The following is a 24,855-nucleotide window of genomic DNA, read 5'->3' as shown; positions in this document are numbered from 1 at the left end:
TCTTAGCCTTGGTTTGATCCCTGATGGGATCTGGCATTAACAAATCTATATTTTCAATGGCCGTTTGAGTGCACTTCCAGCAGGGTGTGTTGCATCGCGAAGCATGGTGACCTTTGTGGAGAGAAGGAAACCTGGCTATCCAATCTGCATTTAGTTGTTGGATGCCTACGATCTTTCAAAATAGAGTAGCCTTTGTGTGCCAACATACTGCCATTTTATGGCTGGTCGATTCCTGCATAAGTCTGACTTACAGCAGTGTTTGGGGTGGAAATTGCACTGGCTAAATGGACTAAATGGCCTCATCGAGTGTTCTTTCCTTATATTATATTTAAAGATGAATTTGTACCCATGGGCTTTGCAGCCAAGCAAACTCAACCAAACTAATTGTTCTGCAAATAATGACAAAATGGCTTTCTGCAGCTTTTCTACTTTTAAACATAAAGATGGACGTACCTTTCTTTCCACGTAAAGTGGAATATTGCTTCTCATATGGACTTATCCCTGCTGTCTACATTTAGCGAAAAGGTATTTTCTTGCACAAGCTGAAAATGAAAATGTCAGTGAAAAAATGACGGTTTTGTCTTAATTCCAAACCGAACCATTCAACACTTATGTGTTCGCTGCAAAAGGCTGCAAAAAACTTACAGTGATGTCACCTTCTCTAAGACCATTCAATACACCATATGTTATGCCAAGTTAGCGCTCCTGGTAAGATAGATGTTTTTGACGAACTGGCATGACTACTTCAAAGTTATTATTGAATTGCATCCAAATAGTTTCAATGTAAATGGATAAATTATATTGTACATTGCAAATTTATTTTTCTTCTTTCCAGTACCCTATCTTTCAGGTTGAGTCAAAAGGTTTTATCATTCAAAAAGTTTTCCCCTGACCATTAAGCAAAACTCAGTAGATAGCCAGTCTCATCGATTCCTGATGTCATAGGAAAACAATTCATTTTTTGTGGATTTACAGTTACTCAGCAAAGTTTTGATGCCCTCCCCCCCAATCATATTCAAGTAGACCTGATAATGTTGAGGTGAAATATTTCCCAAGCCATAATCCCATCAGAATGAGGTGCTATCCATCGTTTTCAGGAAGGCATCAACACTGTGCCAATTAAATCTTCCAATTTTAGCAGGTATGGGAGAAATTTATGCTGCATAAAAGTTTGAAAATAGACTTTTGTCATCGGTTTTGTGTCACATCTTCCGCAGGAGGAATATGTTGACTGAGAAATGTTTAAATAAATGATCTTGTGAAGAAAATTAATAATAACAAATAAAAACGTTCAACTCTTTTGTTGAAATAACATGTCCTGTACAATGTTCCTACTGATCTTGTTGCAGAATAACCATATTCAAATTTGCTATATCCTTGAATAACCACCGAATGGGTGTGTAATGAAACCTAGTGAATGGGATAAGTTGATGGCCATGACCTTTATTAAATTCTTCATAACAGGCAAAGATATGACAGAGGGTTTATCTCTGTAGATGTCCCTGTCAGAGCATGGAGTCATGTGGTACCAGATATATCATTAACCTCTGCAATAAACATGGATGAGAAAGACATACAATTGCAATTTGCATATATTTAAACAATGAATGATAAAACTGTATCCTTTGCAAGCAAAACCTTCAACAATTTATTTCAAACGACTGAAACAAACCTTGCAAACAATTCACCATTGATATTCTGGATTCATAAAGCATGCGATTGATGTTTGTTTGTTTTTTTTCTCTCTCTAGCTTGCCGAGGCTGTGTGGTAGAAATACCCAGATGCATGTTCAGTTTCTTAAGATCCCAAGGGTCATCTGAAACAACAGAATAAAGTTGGCTGGAGGATTTGCTGAGGCATTAATAAACCTACTTGGTACGACTCCTGGAAGTTCATTTTAGATGCGTTCTGATTTACATTCTTTCTCCAATAGCCTTCAACATATATAACCAAAATCTGGACCAGCAATAATGTTTTCCTGAAAACGTTTGGTGAAAATTTGGAACATGTGTGTATTTATATATATATATATATATATATATATATATATATATATATATATATATATATATATATATATATATATATATATATATATATATATATATATATATATTTTACAATTCCAAAAACAAGGTCATAAAATTTTAGATTAAAACTGATTGTCCTTCCCATTGTGCTTTACGATTGTCTTTTCATTGCCCATGAGACAAAATATGACTAATAAAAAAATCCTTTGCAATAGTCTTACATTGAGTAGACAATGTGGATGGTCTCAATAATTTTTACAAATAAGTGTGTGTGTGTGTGTGTGTGTGTGTGTGTGTGTGTGTGTGTGTGTGTGTGTGTGTGTGTGTGTGTGTGTGCGCGTGTGTACGTGGAAGTTGGTGTTGCTGCCTGCTATCTCCACATGTGGGTGGGTTTCAGGAGGTGAAACGGAGACCTACCAGGTCTCAAAAGTATCCACCTCCATGTGTGTGTGTTGTCGATTGGTATCTACAATTGCGGGTTTCAGAATGTGGAATGGAATCCTCCCAGGGTGGGCTCAAAGTATCCACCGTCATTTTGGTAAGGGGCGACCATTCATAGACCAAGCTGTGAATGTTTCTATTCTAAAAGTTTTGTACCGAGGGCTCTCTTCTGGATCGTCGCTGAGCCCTGGACAGCGAAGAACTGTAGTTCGTTTAAAGTAATATTCCCAGGGTTTTAATATCTGTGAGTTTCTATGTCATCATTCCCGTTGCTCCAACTCTCACTGGTACAACTTTGGCATTCCGAAGCCACAGGATCTATTTACTTCATTCTTGAGGTCTTCGTATTTGGTCATTTTCTTAATTTCTGCATCGTTTAGTCCAAAATTACTGGTGTTAACACCTAAATTAGCAATGCCTTCTTCTCAATTTTTTGGTTTCTAATCCATCGAGTTGCCATACTTTGTTTTCGATGTTCATGCTCGATGGGATCCTTAGGTCATACATGAGTGTCACTTCCATGTTTTCAGTGTTTGCTTTTGGATCATGTATCTACAATTTTTCTTTAACTGGGATATCAATGATGTTGCAGATGTGCCAGCACATTACTTTACCAACTCTGTTGTGTCGTTGTTGGTGCAGCTGTTCTGGCATGAGTTTTTATATTTTTCGTATGTGTGTTCAGTCTTTATGCATATCATTGTCTTTGCAAATGCCACCTCCACCACTCAGCTTTCTCACTATTTCTTTTCATCTCCCCCCACTCTCTCTGTCAACCCCTCCTCACACCCCTCCCTCCCACAGTGTATTGCAACGTTTGGTGAGGATTCGTTCAACCCACTCCCCCCCTTCCTCGCTCTCTCCCCCTTCCAAGCTTCCCTCTTTCCTCCGTCTTCCTTCCCTTCCCTCCATGCTATCCCCTCCCTTCCCTCTATCCTATCCTCTCTTCTCCCTTCCCTCTCTCACTCTCCTGCCTCTTCTCTCTCTCCTCTCACTCCTCTCTGTCTCCTACCTCCTCTCTATCTCCTCCCTGCCTAATCTTTCTCCCCTCCCTCCTCGCTCTCCCTTCCCTCCTCCCTCTCTCCACTCCCTCCCCTCCCTCCTCTATCTCTCCCCCTCCCTCCTCTCTCCACCCTCCCCCTCTCTCTCCCTCCCTTCTGCCTCTCTCTCTCCCCTCCCTCCTCACTCCCCCTCCCTCTGCTCTCTCTCAATATTGGATGCAAGAAAAGAAAATTTAACAAAACAAAATGGAAAAGATTTGCATATCTATAAAAATTATGCCGATTAAATCTATGGGCAATAGCAATATGTAGATATCTCCAAAGAGAATTTCTACTGTGTTCCTATCTTCTTCATGGATTATATGGTTCACACATGAAAGCACGGATAAAGCCCTACAAACAACCTCTCTCTCTCTTTCCAGAAATTCCACTTGTAGCTTTCTGTTCGCTCAACACATTCCATTATTACTTCTTTCATAAAAGGTAGAAGGAGGTTATGTTTTCAACCCTGTCTGTCTGTGAACAGGATATCTCAAAAAGTTGTGAACGGATTCAGATAAAATTTGGTGTTAGGGTTTGGTGTGTGACTTGGATTCAAGGGAAGTCATGAGTGGAACCGTGGTTGAAACCGTGAAACCGTTAGGGTGTTAGGTTAGGTGCGACAAGGACGAATTAATTCGATTTTGGTGAAGATCTAAATCCGGATCCAGATACGAGTTTTTTTTTAATTATTAAAGTGATTCTTCACCATGATGTTTCAAAAAATTAATTGGGCCTGGAATTATATTCCACTGGATTGCATGGTGGAGGTAGTCTCTCCACCGAGTGCCCTTCTAGGTGCAGCTGTAGTCATATGGAAACTGAAAAAACAATAGCAAAACTGTATCAATGGACAAGATGTTTCCATGAAATAGCATCCCTAATTTTATTGTATAGCAAGAAATTATTTTAGGCAGGACATGAGATATATTATTTTCAATGACAATTAAGGCTTGAGTGTCAACCCTCAAGTGGCTTTGCTGGCTGGAGTAAAGATTGTGAAAGAGCCTGATGACATCGGTTTACTACTGAGCTCTATACCTATGAACTGTCACAAGCAATATTTCAGTAATTATGAGTATATTTTTATATTTGCCACCAAACTCGAGACCCAATGAAGCCGACCTCTTATTTTATGCCTTATTTTAAGCCGATTTTATGCCAAAGCAGAGAATGTGTAAACTTAACAAACGTTGCTACACCATTTTGAGGGCACAGTTAAAACGTTTGTACAAATAGTCTCCATCAGATGATGTTGGATGAAGGAGAACATTGATGATGCATTTATGCACAGAGGTGCAATTCAATATCCTGAAGGAATGATGTACTATCGTCCAGGTGGTCTAAAAGACCTCTAAAGCTGAACAATAAACCCCTTGCAATTGTGATCCTGAACTTACTTGACATAGTTCACTTACATGTGGCAGTTCACCAATTTTGATGTGCTAAATATTCAACTGTTTGTTGATCAATGTTGTGAAGTGATTGTAAACCATTCGGGGATTTGTAGAGGGGGGTACATTTATACATAATGTGGTCAGTGGTCCATGTTTCTCTGAAATCGCACAGGGGCGAAGCAGCGAATCCCATTTTGTGCATGTTGTGGGCAAATCTCCCTGATCCTGAACGAAGCCGGTTCAGGCAAACCATGACAATCGCGTTATGTCCCAGCCCGGTGGCCGAACTGTGGGTTCATCGATAAAGTTCTGTTAGGTGAGATTGATATGTGGCAAATTGTTTGGTCCAAAGACTATGCTTGTAGTGACTTGCAGTCAGAAAATCGGAATCGATAAGCGGTTGTGTTATATTGGCCAGTAGTGGGGCAACTTAGCATAACAATTGTGCATTTTGTGAGGAAAGCATCAAATTTGACACACTATAGTAGCCTAACATATTATGAACAGATTTGGATATTGGGCCATCTCAAATTCAGCCGCTGATGGCTGGTGCAGCCATTTTACACTGCCATCAAAAATTTTGAGATGGCCCAATATCCAAATCTGTTCATAATATGATAGGCTACTAGTGTGCCAAATTTGGTGCTTTCCTCACAAAATGCACAATTGTTATGCTATATTTAGCTAAGTTGCCCCACTACAGTGGATGATGAGACTTGAGACATGTAAGCATTCACCTTTTGTGAATACAATCATGTAAAAGATGATGTGAGTTGGCTGATTTTTGGACAATCTTGAACACGTGGCTTAGGCAATTGATGTCAGGTGGTTCTATACCGGATAGCACTGGTAGGTAAGACGATGGGGTAGCTTTTATGCAGCCTGATACATTTTGCATAAACTCGTGCACAATGTCCATTTTCAATGTGTGTATACTTCTTCCCGAAACAACTGAGCTGTATTCAACATAGTCCAGCAGTGTAGTCTGATATTTCAGATCAATTGTTCAAATTTGCATAAAAGCACCAAAATTTGTACACATGTAGAATAATGTATTCCGAACAATTCTAGATATGGAGCCACCCGAGATTGTGCCTTGGTCAGCTTTGGCTGACCCTTAGGTGAGATACAGACCCTTAGGCAACACTGTTTTTCAAACGGTATGGTCAGCTGATCTACCCATTAGCAGTTTTCAAAACAAATGAGTGACTATATACAAGTTCCATGATGAAATTAACCATCACACGATCAGGTAAGACACAGCAGTTTGTGGCAGAGGCCTTTATGCCAAACGGTATGTATTTTGCCATAAGGTCATAGTCAGGAGGCCCAATGCAGAATAGTGTACGACCCTGCTGATTCCGTGTTAGAATAGTGCAACAGGTGTAAATTGACTGTCCAGACACACAGAAACGTGAATCAACTTGTTGCCAACTCTGGATATGGATAGTATGGCCGCCATGACAGTTTACAAAATGGTCGCCATTAAATACACTTTTCGTCATATTTCAGCCGCAAATTGACATGAAATTACAAAATTAGGGTCGATTTTCATGTTTTTGAGCATGCCTGAGCTGATGGGAGTATAGAAAAAAACATTGCTCCATCCATTTTCTAAAAATAATATGACTTGTTTTTCACTATATTATTTTTAAAGAAATGTTCAGGCTCGAATTAGAATGTCTGATTATACAAACCACAATCAATGAATTTTACAACATTGCTATAAAATGAACCTAAACTACATAACTGTGTGTTTTTCTGTTACCCAGGACTAACTGAAAAATGAAAGCCGCAAGATTTCTCACAGGGGGTTCAAGGGATCGAAAAGAAGAAGAGCATGTAGACTGGAATAAATGCTTTATTTGCCAGGACAGTTCAAAAACTAGCAAGTCAACGCCACTTCGAAAGACTACAATCGTTGGTGTGAAAACTGTAGCTGAATGTTGCAAAGAAAGAGAGAAATATAATGACGCTAAATATGTTGACTCATTCTCAAGAATCAGAAAATATTCTGTACCGGAGCACGTCGAAAAGATTCAATGGCACAAATTGTGCTATAGTGACTTTACTCACGCACAAAAAATAGACAGACTGAAGTCAAGGATTCAGCCACAATCTGAGACTTACGCAGAAGAGATACCCACAACATCAGGTTCCTCAGAGAAATACCATGTCCCAAAGTCACTAAGATCCGTGCACAGCGCTATGGATTGGTCAAAATGAGCTTTCTGCCAGACTGACATTCCTGGAAAAGCTGGTGTCCTGACAAATGTTGAATTTGATCACACATCATCCAGGATGCTTAGTTTGGCCCAATTTGACCCCACCATGCGTCACAGGTTTGCAGGTGTTTCAGACTTGATGGCAGCTGAAGGTAAATATCACCTCAAGTGTTATGTTTCTTTTCGCAGAAAGCATAAAAAGGAGAGTGGAGAGAAAAACCAGTCTCCTGAAAGCATCTGTTTCAGAAATGTGATGAACCAGCTTGAGAAAGAGCTGCAGAAGGGACATGTGTTTACCCTGAAAAACATCTGGGAACACTACAGCATGCTGTTATTGAATGATTTTGGAATTGAGGCTGGAGCCTACAAAAGCTACAATTTCAAGCAGAAAGTGGAGGTTCACTTTGGTAGTGACAAGGTGACATTCGTGCAGCCATTGGATGTCACAAAACCCCTCATAGTTGCATCCTCAACTGTGACAAAGTTTGCCATGAGAACCGCCGTGAATGATTTATCTGAAGAAGGTGAAAGTTCTGAAGAAGATGAATTGGCCCAGTGCAGTCTGCCTCATCATGAGAACGAAATCCTTAGCTGGATCTTCAGAGTGGGCATAAAGATTTACAGTGACGTAAAACACTCTCCAGGGCATAGCATTATCAGTGGACTGAACACAGAAAATGCAGAGCGAATTGTACCTGAAACCCTGTACATGCTTGTAAAGCTTCTTTGTGGTGGTGACAGCACTGACAAGATGGACAATGAAGAAGCGGATGAGACAGATACCAAGAACAAAGTTCTGAGCATCTGCCAAGACATTATTCATGTGGCTTCAGGACACTGATGTCCTCATTCTCCTTGTTGCCTATCAGCCGCATCTCAGTCCCTTTCTCTGGATGAATGCAGGGACACCCAAAAAGCAACACTACATTCCCATTGACTCCATCAATATCCCAGATTCGCAGAGGGAGTCACTTCTGGCATTTCATGCAGTGACAGGTTCAGACAGCACAAGCCAGTTTGCTGGAATTGCGAAGCGCTCTGCATGGGCTGTCTTTCAAAACAACTCCCACCTGTTTAATAACCTAGGCAAAGAGGAAATTCCTGATGAGAGTGTGATTGCAGATGCTGAGTCATTTGTTCCGAAGGCTTTATGACCATCATGGCCAAGATAACTCAATTCAGCGAGTAAGATGTGATCTGTTTCTCAGTCTGACCAAAGCTATTGAGAATCTGCCTCCAACTCGCGATGCTCTGATTCTACACATCAAGCGAGCGCACTACCAGACTTTTGTGTGGAGAAGAGCCTTGGAATCTGAACCACATCTACCTGCACCTGAGAACTGTGGGTGGGAACAGGTCGTAAAAGATGGCAACGAGACATTTCAGCCGCGACTCATGACTGCACAGCCTATTACTGCTTACTGTGTAGAACTGACGACATGCAAATGCCGTGGGTCATGCTCAACTCGACGGTGCAAATGTACACGGAATGGACTGCCTTGCACGAAAGCATTTGGATGCAAAGCCCTTTGTAGGAACCCGTTCAGTGTACAAGCCGATCAATAGCTCTGAAAATTGTACTTGGGTGTTCTCACAACACTTTTCTCTTCTGCAAAGCAACGTAATTTTGTGTTAGAAAGAATCTGACAGCTGTTGAAATAACCTTTGACTGACTGTAAACCCATCTCCATCAATAGTGCTAAACATTTTCTTTTTCACATTTGTTGCTCGTATGTGCATTTTCAATTTCGTCTTTAAGTTGTCAATTATGTGAAAAGTTGTGATCCAGTACAAAAAATAAAGCACAAAATAGTGTTCCTCGTGTCAGATTACATAGTATTTCACAATCATGACAAATTTCTGGCTAGTACAATTTGCAGTAAGAAAAATACTAAATCTGATGGCAGCCATTTTGATTACTGTCATGGCGGCCATAATATTCAGATGCAGACTTGGCAACAAGTGGAACTAGACTTGGTCATGCGTAGACTCTTCAAAAACACCAGTTGCACCATTCTAACATGAAATCAGCAGTGAACCTATTTTCTAGGCTAGCTACAGATTTTGGCGTCTAGACTATCAAGGAATATGGCTCCCACTATTTGTTTGTCATCAAAGGCGAATTCAATATCCTGTGTTAGCAGTGCCACTTGATCAGCAGTCAAACATAGCTTAGGAAACCCAGCCTCTTCAAGTGGGAATTCCTCATCAACTACGTAGTAGATTAGTTCCAGGATAACCCTTTCCAAAAGTTTAAATGTTGCATTTAGCGGCGAAATAGGTCTGTATGATTTTGGGTCATCCAGTGGCTTACCCGGTTTCATTATGGCAATAACAGTGACCCTCCGCTGGGTTTTAGGAATGTGATTTGTTGTCATACAAAACGAGAAAAATTTACATAGCCAAGCGAGCATCAAAGGATCACAGTCACAGAGTCGGAAATACTCATTGTGCACACAATCAGGACCGGGTGCTTTATCGAGTTTAAGTTGACGAATAGCAACACTAATTTCTTCGTTGGTAAAAGGATAACTCAAATGGTCATCAACAGATGGTTCATTCAATTTCTCATGGAAAGACTGCAAGAGCATATGTTGGGCCTTCTTTTCAGAGACAGTAATTGCTGCTGTTCACAAGATGCTTGGCAATTTCGTTTGCTTCATCCTGGTACTGTCTATTAGTCGCTGCTAAACCGCTGAGGCGATTCACAGTTCCCCAACCTTTCCAAGAAGAGTGTACGAAATCAATTTCTCAACAGTATGCACCTTTCTTGGCGTTAACAGTTAAGGTGGTTCATCAAAGCATCAGAAGACACTGCCATGGACTAAGGATTGTCTGCGTTGATAAAGTCAACATGGAGCCGAGTACACTACTTGTTCCAGCCCAGTATGTAGCACTTCCTGTAGCCGCAAGGAAGGAATGGTTTTCTTTGCAGAATTTTTGAGGGCACGGTTAAAACGTTTGTACAAATCAGATGACGTTGGATGAAGGAGTACATTGACAACATTTATGCATAACTGGCTAAACAACTTCCAATTCGCTTTTCTAAAGTTCCATCTTAATCTCTCAGGGTATTGGGTTCAGAATATGCTTGGTTGGTGTAGGTGAAACAAGCTGAGGCAGCGACATGAGAGATGGTCGATGTTGAGAATGTGTAAACTGGTTAAAAACTCGCCGAGTTGGTCAAGTATCAAAATGTTTCATGCAAAAAGACAGATCAGGGTTAATGTCTGTATTCCATCACACAGAATAAAAGTTGGCAGGTACTTTCAGGTCATATAAAAGAGTAAGGTCGTTGGCAGATGCCCACTCAGAGAGATTGGTGCCATTAGAGTCATTAGTCACATACCCCCACTCATATTATGGCAATTAAAATCACCAGTGTAAATACATCCTGTTGGATAAATAGGAAGCTCTCACAAGTGCAGAGTAGTTGGTGGTCGGTGATAAATGTTGACAATGTCTATAACAGCGATTTTGGTGACAAGCCATTCGGTTTCAGTCAGCTTTGGAACAGTCGGTGTGTTTGAAGGCTACACCAATCTTGACAAACGTTGCTACACCATTGCTGTATTAAGAGTTTTACCAGTAAGATTATAGGAATATAATTTAATTCAATTCACATCAGTTGCATGGGTTTCCTGAAGGAGGATGACCACAACTTGTGCGTTTTGCAGAACTCTTCCACCACTTCCTGCTTTGCTGATGTGAAATGCTCCATATATAAATGTAGAAATTTAATTTTTGAGGTAAAGTGGAATACTTGGGTGAAACTGCAGAATTTTTGAAAAAAACATGAAAAACGAAATTTTCTCGGGGGTCTGGGGTATGCCCCCCCGGAAAAAAAATTTGAAAAAATGATGTCAAAATATGCATTTTGGGGGTGATCCTGTCCATATTGTAACAAAAAAAGATGCAAATGAAAATGATATTTGGGGAAGAATTTTTTTTCATTTCACCGAAACATTTATTGCAGGAGCCTGGTGTTGACTTCATGGTTTTGGTGGCTGGCTTATGATCTCAGTGTCTTGGGTTCGAGCCCCTCTTTTCTCTGTTGAATTAACACCAGGTGGATTGACTCAGTCCATCATCCACCGATGTGAGAAAAACGAGTAACAGGGGCACTGCATCAGCAACACTGCATCAGCGTTGGCCAGCGGTTGGAGTCATGAATGTTTAAGTGACGGGAATACGTCTGAAAGGAGTTCAAATGCCACAAGGGAATGGTAAGTTGCCGAGATACTCATGAATAGCCCTCTGGGCCAAAGGCAGGAATGTTGATGAAGGATCGAAGGAGAAATTGATTGCGGACTCTTCAGACGAGCTACATCAACATGCGTAAGGCAACTCAAGACGTGCAAGGTGACACAAAGCCAAAGAAGAGCTCTTTCCACACGTGCCACACAAAGGTACCAATAGCAAGGGAAAAATCGTCACCAGCGAAACTCCACGATAAAGGGGCTGCCACACCTTGACGTTTTAGCCAGCGTATGGCAAGGTATCAAAATGTATGCAAAACGCTGGCGTACGCTGAACTATTGATGTTTTTCCCATTTTTGGACGTATTCATAACGAGTTGGATGTATGCATAACGTATTAGTAACATACACAGAACGTTTCAATCACATTAAGATAACTTATACCAACGAATGCTGAGCGTGTTGTCGGCGTTCACAACCTATGCCCAACGATAGTCTAACTTATGCATAGGGTGGCAGCGTATCGCCGATGATCACGTGGCGTAGGCTATTCATAGGCTGCGGCTCGACGATTCAAATCATAACCGCACTAGACATCGAAGTGTGAAGCCGCTGTCACACCTTGACGTTTTAGCCAGCGTATGCCGACGTATGCAAAATTTGCTGAAAAAAGCTGGTACACGTCAAATACGTTATGGGTAAGTTTTGTATACGTTAAGAGCACGCTGGCATACGTCTTAGTATGCTGGCATATGTCGTAGTATGCTGGCATACGTCGTAGTACGCCGAGTACGTCGACAAATTTTCAGCATGTTGAAAATTTCTCGACGTACTCTGTGTATGACACACGTTCCGCAAACGCTGGCCATAAGTTGTAGGCACATTACACGATCGTTGGCACACGTCGACACACGTGACTTGTAAGTTACTCATAAGTCGAAACACGTCGAGATAATGGTTAGCGTCAGTGTTCCAGACTCCCTGGTGTTTTTTTTTCTTGTTTTTTTTTCTTCGTTGGTATGACGGTGATGTTGACACTTCGATTTCTATTGCGGTTATGATTTAAATCATTGAGCGGCAGCCTATTAGTTATATTATATTAGTTTTTATATAATTATATGACATCTACTGTTTCCAATGTCTTTGAATATCTTCTCAATTCCCATTTTCTCAAGCATCTTGAATCACAGTCTTTCATCTGACCACCAATATGGCTTTCACCAGGCAAGATCTACAGGTGATATCCTTTCTTACATTACGAATGTCTGGGCCTCTTCTTTGAGAGACTTTGGGGAATCCTTTGTTGTAGGCCTTGATATCTCAAAAGCCTTTGACAGAGTTTGGCATTGGGGTCTGATATCCAAGCTTCCGTCTTTCCTCCTTCACTCTGCTCTCTCATAATCGAGCTTTCTCTCTGACCGCTCTATCTTCGTAATTGTTGAAGGTTCATCATCTTCCCCCTTCCCTATCAACAGCGGTATACCTCAGGGTTCTGTTCCATCCCAAACACTCTTCATTCTTTTTAATCAATGACCTTCTTTCTTTCACAAATAACCAAATGCACTGGTATGCCGATTACATTCACTGGTATACTATATGCTGGTATGCTGATTACAACATTACATTCCTCCATGTCTTTCCCATCTGCCCCATCTTCCTTCACTCGATCTACATCTCGTTTAATCACAGCCACCTCTTTAAATTCGGATTTGGACAAGATATTCAAGTGGGGCAAATGTTATCAAGTTAAGTTAAAGGCTTCAAAAACTCAATTTCTTCTCATCTCTCCATCTAAAATGCATCTCAACTCTCCATTCTCCTTTGAAAGCTCTACAATTACACCATGTGATACAATAAACCTACTAGGTATCATTCTAACATCAAATTTATCCTGGAATCCACACATTACTCAAATAGTCAAGTCTGCCTCGAAGAAAGACAGAGTCCTGTTCAGAAGTTAAAGATTCTTCTCCTCTGAACAGTTGCTCCAACTCCATAAAGGATTGATTCCTCCTGGTATAGAGTACTGCTTTCACATCTGGGGTGGTTCCAGCTCCACAAACTTACTGGACAGAATTGAATCCAAAGTTATTCGACTTGTCCACTCTACCAATGTGACCTCAAAACACGACCCACTCATATTACGCTGCAAAGTAGGCTCTCTTTCTCTTTTCTACAGATATTACTTCGGTTTCTGCTCGCAAGAACTTGCTGCTTATGTAACTCCATGATTAGTGAGACCAAGGAATACTTGACAAGCCACTACATCACATGATTATTGTGTCGCCATTGGCAACTCAAGGGTGAGCCATTATGAGGTTTGTTTCTTCCTCTCCATTGCCAAACTCTGGAACTCTTTACCGTCTCATGTCTTCCCAAACACTTATGACCTTCCCCTTTTCAAAAAGCAGATTTTTTACTTTCTCAAAAACTCTTGGACTAGTCTCTTTCCTTACTTTTCTATTCATGCAGTTCTTTTATTTAAGGCTTTGCCTCAATGAGGACTATTCAGTCTGTGCCTGCAGCCTTCAACATACAAAAATAATAATAATAACAAGTGGTGCCAGGCACAACAAATCCCGCCCATTTAAGGCATAAAGTTATTTGGGGGATCAAATTTAAATTTGATATATCCTTAACCTGAATGTTGATTATAAGGAATAGAATAAGGAATATTTTAGTCTTAGTTTGAAGTCAATTAAACCATTTTTGACGAAGTTATGAGCGAAAAAGATTTTGACCTTTTCGTGACCTGACCTTGACCTTTGAACTAATTGGACCCAAAAGTTAACGGGGTCGTCTGAGTTTCATTACCCACCTATGGATACAATTTGACAGTGTTTGAGCCAGCCGTTTTCCCGTAAAGTTGTATTTTTTGTAACCATGTTTTAGTTTTAATGGAAAATTTGTAATTTTGACCGATGGCCATGACCCCCAAAACTTCGGACCCTACTGATCTTCACAAATATGCATTTTTCACTACAGGAATGGGTAGGATTATAAGTGACAAATAGAATAAGGTTCACTATAAGCTTAGTTTCATGTAAATCAGATCATTTTTGACGAAGTTATGAGCGAAAAACGATTTTGATCTTTTCGTGACCTTGACCTTTGATCCAATTGGACCCAAAAGTTAATGGGGTCGTCCAAGGTTCATTGCCCACCTGTGGATTAAATTTGATAGTGTTTGCTAAAGCCGTTTTGCCATAAAGTTGCTAACAGACAGACAGACAAACAAACAGACAAACAAACCGGACGATTACAATATCCAGCTCCCTCCCTCGGGAGGGGGCGGGATAATAACTTATTGCAAATTTAGCCGTCGTTAACGTTGACGTGGTCCAGGGTCGACGACAACGACGTAAAGCAACTCCCACCCCGACACAAAGTTAAAACTCAAACTATGACCAGGCATGGAAAATAATGGAGCCAGCATGTTTACAAACCAAATAATTATTTAACTACTGAACGTGGATGGACTAATGCAAACAGAATTCCCATGTGAGACCATTCAGTTATTCATTCAAAGTCAAAGCATGCTGATGTTTACTTCTGCAAAACCACAGTTTATATGGTTACACATCCATGCAAGGATTACAAGCACTTCATTTTAATGTCACAGGAAATCAGAAAAACATAGCTTTATACTAAGTGTCTGCATCGAAAAATGTGCACATGAAAAGACAAAAGACACAGATGTACAAGCACACTGACAAATTGCCAGTCTGTGAGACTTTAAACCATATCTATCCAACAATGCCAGCAAAAGGTATGTATGTGTGAGGCAGAATTCATGGTTTCTTCAACAAAATGTAACAAAGTACTCGTTCTTGGTGGTCCCTTAAACTGGCAGCTCATGAGCCACAGATGGATTACCTTCTAAGAGCCCCCAACATGGTGATTAAAGCTACATGCAGAGCACAGCATCCTCCAGACTGCTACTGTAGGAGCATCTGCTCACACCCTTGGATTTAGGTGGTTCAAAATGTATGTCCTCTGTTGTCATGTAAATGCATGATGGAGAGAACATTCCAACAATGCCAGACTCGAACCTCAGCTCCAACATTCATCAACTCATCCTCAGCACCATATGATTCCAAGTACCTGCCTATGTATTTCTGTCTGTGTTTTATAGCAAAATGGCTAGCCTGATACAGTCCCTTTCAGCACCAGACAACCTGGAGCAGCAACCTCTCCTGACAGGTGTAGTTCCTTTTCGCTCGGTCAAAAGACCCTTCAAGACCATTGCATCACTTCTTCCTCCCCACCATATCACATGACTCTTGCATGATGGGAATGTTCCATGTGGAGAGAGCCACCAGTGTGTTTTTATCAGTCGCTAAATAGGTTTTTATTAAATCTTCAGGAACTGTTTATGCAGCTATTGGGAAATAATGAATGGGATATTTCAAATTTCAAAATTACATTCCAGATGCGCATCATAATATCGAGATAAAGGACAATGATGAGATAAAAGTATATTTTAATCTCATTCAGTAAACATCTAAAGTAAATTCCACAAAGTAAAATCTATTGTCTACATGCTATGTACAAAATTATTAAATCAGATCACACATAATATCAAACTCCGAAGCTCGTAAAACTGTATGGGAAAAAAATTGGAAAAACAGAAAAAAACTTTGGTCCTCTGTATCTCTGAAACCCACCAAGGAAAAAATTGAAACTTGGCACATTGCAAGCAGTCCTCTTGGGGAATGTGTGATTTTTTTAAAAATGACGTCATAGATGCCTTCTTTATAATGTCATAATTGAAGATGTAGAATGCTACTACATCCGATAAGTATGAACATTTTTGAGGGTCAACTTGAGATAAAATAGTCCACAATTTTTTTTTATGACATCATCCGTCACATGATTCAGCAGCCACATTGTTTAAAAAAAATAATCTTCTCTGAAATGGCTGAACCAGTCACCACTGCCAGCAGTTATAAAGTGGAGGTTTTAATTATGTCTCATTAACGCAACACAACAGTACACAAATTCCACACAAAATAAATCACACAAAAGTCTTGACAAGGGTCTGCAATCTCTGATTGCTCTTTTTCTTGTTCGTTTGTCTGTTTGTTTGTTTGTCCACAAAGAACTTTTGTGTTTTCCTCTGCAATCACTTGCAGATCGAGCTGAAATTTTCTCCATAGGCGCAACTACTCACACAGAATGTTTTCATAATAATTATGACATTATAGGTCATGCGGTGTGGCAGCCATGTTGGAAAAAATAGAAAAAAACTTTGACCTTTATTTTTGAAATCGCACTAAAGAAAAAATTGGAACTTGGCACATGGCAAGTACTCCTCATGGGGAATAAGCCTGATTTTTTGATGAGATCATAGGTGCCTTTGCTATGACGTCATAATTGCATATGTAGACGCTACATCTGATCAGTATGCACATTTTGAGGGTCATCTCGGGATAAAATGGTCCATAGAAAAAAAAAAAAACATAATCGGTCACGAGATTTGGCAGCCATATTGTTTTTGTTTTTTTTTAAAACAACAACCTTCAAATACCTTCTTCTCTGAAGTGGCTGATCAGATTGAGGCAAAAAAAAAAAACTTTCCACGCATGACCCCCTATCCATGAGGAACAAAAGATTCACACATATGATGTCATAAGTCACATGGTTTGGCAGCCATATTGGATTTACACGAATACCGATAATTATACACCACTCAAAAGAAGTCCTGGCGCGGGTCTGCCATCTCTGATTGCTCTTTTTCTTGTTTGTTTTTTCATGAAAATGTCTGAATGATGATGCTTCATGAAAATGTCTGAAGAGACTTCATGCAGTTGTTGCAAAATTGTCAAATGGTTCAGCCTTTCATGATGGAAATGCATTTGTCACATACATGATTGCAATGATATTTGAGTGGTCAGTGTGATGAATTAAAGGATGTGACGCATGATCGCGTGTTGCGCGGCTCGCACACGAGACAGATAAAACCGTGATGCCGCGCGGTTGGTGGGATTGTCCCTGGGGCATTGTCATTTACGGCGGTGGTTCACTTGGTGCTCGTTGAATGGTGAGAATTGAGAGTATACTGGACACCGTGCTTATGCTGGCTAATTGCTGATTTATTTTGCGGTGATCGACTGCACGTGTATTCCTTGCTGCACATGTATTACTTTATGTGCCTGTAGAATCAGCTTCAATCAAGTGAAATAAAGCCTACACTCCGAAGGTTTTTCCCTCGTATTCACTTCAGTCAGAATGATGCATTTTATCGTCATAGTTATTGTTTAATTTCTCAACAAAGAGCAATAATATTACTCGATATACTGATGAGTGAACAGTTATCATCTGCTTCATTTTAGAGAATTAACTTGGACTTGGAAAATAAAGGAGGCAATCGAACACGCAAATCATATTTAACGAAAAGTGCAGCCCTCAATTCACCATCATATTACTCAAAAGTAGGATTTTATTAAATGTTTTTGCTTTGGGATAAAGGCAACATGAGATCTCTAGCTCACATATTGTGTTATAGTGGGGCAACTTAGCATAACAATTGTGCATTTTGTGATGAAAGCACCAAATTTGGCACACTAGTAGCCTATCATATTATGAACAGATTTGGATATTGGGCCTTCTCAAATTTTTGATGGCAGTGGAAAATGGCTGCCACAGCCATCAGCGGCTGAATTTGAGATGGCTCAATATCCAAATCTGTTCATAATATGATAGGCTACTAGTGTTCCAAATTTGGTGCTTTCCTCGCAAAATGCACAATCGTTATGCTATATTTAGCTAAGTTGCCCCACTATTACCTTTGCTGTGAATAAGCTCCACACATGGTGATAAATTTCCAATAATAATTCCTCTTGAAAGTTGACTAATTAAAAGCTTCTAGCATAGCTCACCAATGTACTTTAAATGTATATGTTTTCAAGTGAAAGTAAAGGTTCTCTTCTGGCTGTCTGTAGTGTCTGACCTTGTATTCCTATAAATAATACTGAGCAGCAGTTCATCAGGAAATGTCATTGAGAGTTTCAAAATAAATAACTTTTAAAACTCTTAAAATATTTATATTATTCCTATATTCCAATGCATGATTTGAGGCAACTAACAAAATGAAGCAGATGAATCTAAACAGAGATATTGCAGTGGTTGTCTGTTTTTCAGAGTTGGTCCAGATGCTATTAAAATTAGTAATTTATATTGCCTTGTTGGTATGAAAAGAAAATGGTCTCACAGTTGTGGTCAGTGGTTGCAAGCCTAAAGTAAGAACTTTAGTAGATACTAAGTGGATGATTGACTGATATTTTGACTGCAAGGATCATCAGCTGAGCACCGTTCTTTTCTATCCGTTCTGTCCAGAATATTTTCAAACGTTTGGTCCAAAATCGGAAAAAACACACACACACACACACACACACACACACACACACACACACACACACACACACACACACACACACACACACACACACACACACACACACACACACACACACACACACACACACACACACACACACACACACACACCTGAAGTATTCCCATCTGAAACCCTCACTTGTAATGTTTGGAAACCAGGTTAAAATGCCACATATCAATTGTTTGTGGGTTGTTTACTAATGTAATGTGTTCTTGTAATTTATGTTAAAGTCTGGTGATAATTAAAATTTGATGTCCAGCATTTTTTTTAATATTTAAGATCATTTATCAGCTTGAGATCACTCTAACCAATTTATATCTATTTTTTGTTGTGGGATGGAGCCAACCACAATGTTTTGTACTTCATTGTGATGTGCTGCACACCATTACCTAGTAAAGCCAATTTATGCGGGCAGCTCTGGGACCTTACAACCTTGAGACAATTGTGCATGTCAAGTGAGTAATGGGAGAGAGCCAGTCAAACCTTGGACACCAGACCACACTCTTTATTTCTCGTGTAATTTGGAGACCACGAACCAATTTGATTTTCATTCCATTCTCCCCATCAAAGTAAGGGGGAGATTCGTATAGATGAGTGTACATTGAGGTCATTTACTGTTTAAGGAAGGTCCAATGTTCCTCTCATACAACCAATGAGATTCAGGAATAAGAAAGTCGCTCTTGCTGATTTTTGCATGGTTCATGGCAGTTTTCACTGTTTATACTGACAAAATAGATTGCACTTTCTATTTTGTGTGAATTACCAAAGATTGCTAAGATAAGCACTGCCTGCATTGCCATCCAATGTATCAAGACTAGTGAGCAAGATTAATCTTGTGCATGGAGATGCCCAATAGCCATATCTAATGACACTATATGAAGGAAAGGCATTGCATGTTACTTTCTGATGAAAGAAAACGTGCTTTCATACATTGACGTGAACTGTCTTACCTTCGTAAGGCTAAGGTCACATTGGTAGTGCTTAGAAGTTTGATGACAGAGCCATTATTTTCCAGTAAATAGCCCAGGCCTATCACATTACTGCAGATTTGAAATACACATAAAGAATAATGTGGTGAGAATGAATAGATTTTGGGAAGTTCTGAATGTAAAACCATTGCAAATGTTACAGCATTGAAATGAAAATTGACTTTGCATGGACATACACTGCATTGTAACATTTGCCATAAAAAAAACCTATTCAGCATTGCTTTCATCCTGAAGGATGAACAGAGTTGGTTTTAGTCAAATTCTATGTTGCCTTTTTTAACAGGCAGTATAAACACGTGGCCTCGAGTGGTATGAAAGTCTTCCTTACAAATGCATTATATCCACAGCAAATATGCAGGCTTCACAAAGAACTGCTTGATTTCACAATGATTTCCATCATATGAAAGAGCCTGAGCTCCAGTTTGAGGTTCATTCTTTTGCCATCATACATGCATGTGAAATTTAATAAAGCTCTATATTTTGTTAAAAGGGATTTTGGCATCGTACTTTGAATGGAATTTATTTCTGTATCTTCAAAATTCTTAATAACATAAAAAAGTGTGTTTTGAATACAATTATATAATTCAGTTTAAATATTGAGATGTAAACATGCTCCTCACCTCGCTGGACATGTCTGGAGATAATGAGCTACAGGTGAAGTGTCGTCAGTGTCACACTTACAGACTGGATCAACTTCAGGAAGTCTAATAAATTACAAAATAATAATAATATTAATAGTAATTGTAGGAATAATGATATTAACTCTGGGAAAGTCAATGGCATGCCAAGGCAAATCCCCACTGTTCCCACCAAAAGCCAAGTTTAAAGATGGCAAAAAGTTCCCAATGTCAAATTTTGAGTTATAAAAAACCCCTGTGACCCCAAGTCCCCACCCCCTGGGGCATGAACTTGGGGGTAAATTCCAAAATGTCGTTACATATTTCATGTGTGTCTCCTAATGTTAAGTGCATATATAAAGTAAATGAAATTGTTGCAGAGAATGTAAATCTTTTGGTGTTGTAGAATGTAAATCATATGTGAATAATTGTGGTAACTTCAGTGTGCTTGACATCAGATAATCCATTGTCAACGGGAGATTTCATCAATGTTTACATCTTATCAATACTGTACATGTATATTTTGTCATGAGACTGAAAGTCTTTTGAGTTGTTCACAAATGCTATTGGTTGACAATAAATAAGCATTGGCCAAGTTTCAAATTTGGTTTCAACAACAACATAATCCTGACTTTCTCTTGTTTTTTTTTAATGAACTTTTATTTCTATCTTGTGAGAAAACTTCTCTGCTAATCTCACTTCCTTGACTCACTTGAAATCACTGCCATTCAAGTCTCAGAGCAAGTAAATATCAGCTAAAAAGCAAAAATACAAAACAGCATAATACTAAATTGTCTGACACTGCAATGGAGGAATAATACCTCATTTTTAAACAAACAGGATTCCAATTATTGATTTGATACATCAGTTTGATAGATCATAATAAACTCAGTGATTAGAGCTAAAAGTTTTAATGGGGGGAAAAAACCTCAAAACGGACCAAGTTCCTAATATTATTTTTTACACAAAATGTAAGATCACCCTTTAAACTTTCATAAATCAACATAAACAGCTTGTGCTACACTACTTTTCATTACAGCATTTAGGTAAAACGGCTGCTACTGGCTTTTATGGAAAAAAAAAAATCCACGACATATTGCTATTTCAATGATTACAATATCTAACCATGATCTGACAATCTTTCTGGCAGTTCATGTCATCTTTTTGATAAACCACCTAAGTAGACAATGTAAATGTATAATGGAGATTCACCTACTCAGCTCTGGTCTTCAGCATATCAAATATGCTGCTATCAGCTTTGCCTTTTGTTTTGCCTTGAAGCACTATCAGGAATTGATGTACAGTGGCCAGCAAAAGTATTCACCCCAGACCAATATTGCCACATTTATATGAATTACAAATTATGTCAAACCAATTTTTCCAAATTAACTTTTTAATTCACAACTGAAGAGATCGAACTAAACACTGTTATAGTTGAAAGAGGTTACATGTCAGGAATACCTGCAAAAAACATGTATAAATCAAAATTCACTGGTTGTAAAAGTATTCAGCCCCTGAGGTCAATACTTGGTAGAAGCATCTTTTGCAGCAATGACTGTTATGAGTCCTTTTGGGTAGGTCTCTACCAGCTTTGCAGAGTGAGATGGTGAAATCTTTTCCCATTCTTCATGTGAAAATTGTTATAGTTCTGCCAAGTGTGATGGGGATCATTGATGGACTGCAATCTTCAAGTCTCGGCAGAAATGTTCAATTGGGTTCAAGTCAGGACTTTGGACGACTCAAGAACATTAATTTTTTTCTTATTCAGCCACTGTGTAGTGCTATCTTTGTAATAATAATAATTATTAGGTGGGCCGATTATGCCTCTGTCAAATCAAAAATTTAGTGACATGGGCGAAACACGCCAGCAAACAATGTCATAAAGATACTTGATCGAAAAGATGGTACTTTCTGGAATGTTTAATGAATGATATATGTGCTTGGGGTGTAAAAACACCTCAAAAGGACAGCATGAAGGTTAAGAAAGCAATGGGCCAGGCAGTAACCAAATCAGCTCCCTTGAAGACAAAGATGGGGTGATCATCACTGAACCTAGCAACCAGTTGGACAGATGGGTTGAGCATTACCTCAAACTTTAGGCAATTATGAATGTTGTCACTGAATAAATCTCAGCACCATTCCAGACTTGCCATGGAGGAGCCATATTGTGAGGCCACCAAAGAAGAGCTCAACAACATTGACCATATCACAAGGAGTAAACCCCAGAAAATGATGGCATATCACCTGAAGCCATCAAAAGTGGAAAACCAGCACTGCTGCAGCATTGCCATGAATCCCGTATCTCCGTTGCAAGGAAATATCTGTGCCTCAAGACATGCCTAATGGAAATATAATCACCTTGCATATAAACAAGATTTGGGTTAACGGGAGTCACAGTGACTGGAGGAATTACTGAGGCATCTCCTTTCTCAGTATTGTGGTGAAGATCTTTGCTCATGTCTGTCTGACCAGATTGCAGACCTTAGCATCATGCATCTATCCTGCATCTCATTGCTGTTTCAGAGCTGGCAGATCAACAGTTGACATGATTTTCTCACTTCGGCAGTGACAGGAGAAGCGTCGTTAACAGCGCAGCCCACTTTACATTACCATGATAGACCTCACAGAGGCTTATGATTTCATAAGCCAAGATGGACTTTTTAAACTGCTGTGGAAAATAGATGCCTTCCTGGACTTCAGGGAATCATTTCCATAAGAACATGCACAGTCATATGTCTTACATCAATATGTCTTACATATGTCATATGTCTTACATATGATTACATCAATCATAACAAACCAAAATCATATGCTTTCAAGATCAGCAATGGGGTAAAGCAGGGCTGCATCCGCATGCAAACTTTCTTTGGCATATTATTCTCGATGCAGCCATCATATACTTTTGGCGACTCAAATGAGAGTGTCTACCTGCATAGCAGAGTTGAAGACAAGCTGTTCAACTTGGCAAGACTGCTTGCCAAGATAAAAGTGCAAAAAGTCCGAGTCCATGAGATGCTGTTTGCTGATGATGCTGCACTGGCATGCCAAACTGAGATTCTTTCTTGCAGCAGCATATAGATTGGTTCTCCCAGGCCTGCAAGGAGTTTGGACTGACAATCAGACTCCACCATCCATCAACAATGACAACCTCACTCTGGAGATTGTCAACAGCTTTACATAGCTTGATTTACCAATTACCAGTAACGTGTCCCTTGATTCCGAAATCAGCACCAGAATTGCCAAAGCCACAGCTGTCAAATCAAAGGTGAGAAAGAGAGTGTGGACCAACCGCAGACTAACTGAAAAGACAGCATTGTCCAGGCTTGTGTTCTCAGCACCCTTCTTTACAGCAGCAAGGTATGGACAACTTATGCAAGTCAAGAAAAACGTCTGAACAGCTTTCACTTCCACTACTTCAGACAAATACTGGGCATTTCATGACAGGGCAGAGTAGAGGAATCTGAAAGTATATCAATGTGCAGGGTTCCCCAGCATGTTTGCTCTCTTGAGTTAGCGGCGACTTTGCTGGGCACCGAATGGATGATGGTGCATTCCCAAAGACATGCTGTATGGTGAGCTTGCTATTGGCGTGAGACAAACAGGTCACTGACGTCCTGACATCTGTGATACAAGGATGTCTGTGAGCGAGATCTGAAGTTGACCGAGATTGGAGTCGATGCATGGGAAGTCCTTCCTGATGATCGCAGTGCCTGTAGACAAGAAGTGAGGTAGGCTGTGGAAAAGCGACCATGTGGCAAAAAAGAGAGCATGGCAGAAGGAAAAAACATCATTTGACCTCGGGCCAACGTTTTTCATCTGTGAGAGCTGTGGAAAGGATTGCCACTCTTGCGTTTGCTTCTACAGCCACAAAAGACAATGCTCAACACTGAAGTGGCATACACCTAGGGTGCAGTCCATTATATACCAAGACAGACAGATGCTTATCTATCTTAACAAAGAGCATTTAAATCATTTGTTTGAACTACATTTATTTGAGTATGAAGCACATCTAGTATGAAGTACAAATTTTCATGAACTATATACAGGAGGGAAATGGGGACTGATCCAATGAAAAACAATTTTACCACAAATCATAGTTTCATTATGTGATTGTATGGATTCCATCACCTGACACACAATGTTGGGTCTATTTTTAATTGTGTTTGTACATACAGTACAATGAGGAATGTAGGTAGACCTTTAAGCATTGAATTGGTCACGATGCTTGATATAAAATGGACAGGTGCTGTAATGCAGAAATTGGGCCTGTTTATTGGTTGGCCTTTTCTTGTCACCATCTGAACTGATGGCTTACGATGCAGAGAATGCAGTTTGAAATCCCATATATCATGTTTGTCTACTATTCACTAAGCCCATGCAATTCATGCAAAATGACACTGAGGTCCACTCGTGTCAATTTTTCATGCATGTGACTTGTGTGCAAGTTCCTCCACCAGCCATAGAAAAATCTGTCTCACCACAAATCGGATGAGTTAAGGCACAATAATTTAACAACA

The 24,855-nt window shown here is 39.7% G+C and overlaps 1 long non-coding RNA gene across 2 annotated transcripts in view; it reads right to left on the bottom strand.

Moving 5' to 3' along the window:
• LOC147034551 (uncharacterized) overlaps positions 1-24,855 on the bottom strand; it is a 58,077-nt gene that overhangs the window by 17,324 nt on the left and 15,898 nt on the right. For both annotated transcript variants that reach the window (XR_015060171.1, XR_015060178.1), the window contains one exon: positions 1,673-1,817. This is a non-coding gene — a long non-coding RNA (uncharacterized LOC147034551). The remainder of the gene's footprint in view (positions 1-1,672; positions 1,818-24,855) is intronic.

This window comes from Eptatretus burgeri, chromosome 1, assembly GCF_056783735.1.
Source record: "Eptatretus burgeri isolate ZD-2024b chromosome 1, Ebu_testis_v1, whole genome shotgun sequence".
In the NCBI taxonomy this organism is placed as follows: Eukaryota; Metazoa; Chordata; class Myxini; order Myxiniformes; family Myxinidae; genus Eptatretus; species Eptatretus burgeri.
The sequence above is the reverse complement of the archived record's forward strand: the minus strand, read 5'-3'. Positions and strand labels throughout refer to the sequence as shown.